Source organism: Bidens hawaiensis, unplaced genomic scaffold (genome assembly GCF_021521415.1).
Source record: "Bidens hawaiensis isolate Kalapana, Puna unplaced genomic scaffold, B.hawaiensis_p1.1 tig00001960_1, whole genome shotgun sequence".
In the NCBI taxonomy this organism is placed as follows: Eukaryota; Viridiplantae; Streptophyta; class Magnoliopsida; order Asterales; family Asteraceae; genus Bidens; species Bidens hawaiensis.
This window is the reverse complement of record NW_027491108.1, coordinates 3531550-3532829: the sequence shown is the minus strand read 5'-3', so window position 1 is coordinate 3532829 and position 1280 is coordinate 3531550.

Below are 1280 nucleotides of genomic sequence, written 5' to 3'. Positions count from 1 at the left end.
AAATTTTATAGTATATAATATATTGCTATTCATAGGTAGGTTTTATATAGTACTAGAAAATTTGGTATTTAAGAAGTTAACTTTTTATGACAATAACCTTTTACGAGTGGGACTAATAGCGGTAACTAAATTTGTGACATTTGATTTTAATCACAACTCGATTAGTAGATTTGCGACCGTTGTTACTATCATAAATACATAGTTTTCGGGCACTTTTCATTATCTAATTGTATTGGTATGATTGTGGATTTAAAAAATTCCTGTTGCAAATAATAATTTTAAAAACATGTCCTATACACCCCCAACGTTCATTTATGTCCGATTTGGCGATTTAGATAAAGGGGTGCTAGATTTGGGTATACTTCCAATAGGGCCCAAGAATCTACCTTAGATGTGTTACATTAGATGGGGTAATTTAAAATCTACCTATATTATTAAAGCAATAAGTTTTATGAATATTTGTCTTCTTTTTTATTGGTTAATTTTCATAAATTCCATATATACTATGTATTCTTAGAATTTTTTAGAATTTAAATAATGCAAAACTAAAATGTATTGTTAGAATTTTTTGGAAATTAATATTTCCACCCACCAAAATTGTTCTACACTAATAACTATGTTTGCTTAATTCATATAATGATGTAACTACATTGGATATTCATAAATTAGTATTAAATGCATTTTTTTGGCGTTTGAAGTCAATTCAACTATTCTTTATCAAAAATTAAGCCATAAAAATGGCATGAAATTAAAATAACAAATGTATTTACGTTTTTTAGTAAATTCACACAACCATAAATATTCAAATAATTATCAAAATGCAATTTCTTGATTATTTGAGCATGAATAGGTGAATACTGTTTAAGTTTACACCTTTTATTGATTCATATGCAATACACAATATTGGTGGCCTAGACCCTTTTACATAGATGAATTTCTATTTGTCTATGCCGATTATCGGCATAGACAAATAGAAATTCATCTATGTAAAAGGGTCTAGGCCACCAATATTGTGTATTGCATATGAATCAATAAAAGGTGAAAAAGCTCTATCGCCCATCCTGAAACCCTTTGTTTTTGTTTTTTTATAACATGTAAGCCGGACTTAAACACAAGATCTCCCCTTTTAAATTTAAGTCTTTGAGTGCAAGTGCTCATTTTGTTCTAAAGTATATGTTTATTTAAAGTACGCTAAAGTATTTATAATCAAAAGCTGCATACTCAAGTTATATAAATTACGGGGAGAGTTATTGTACAATAATCGCTTGTCATACATTGCG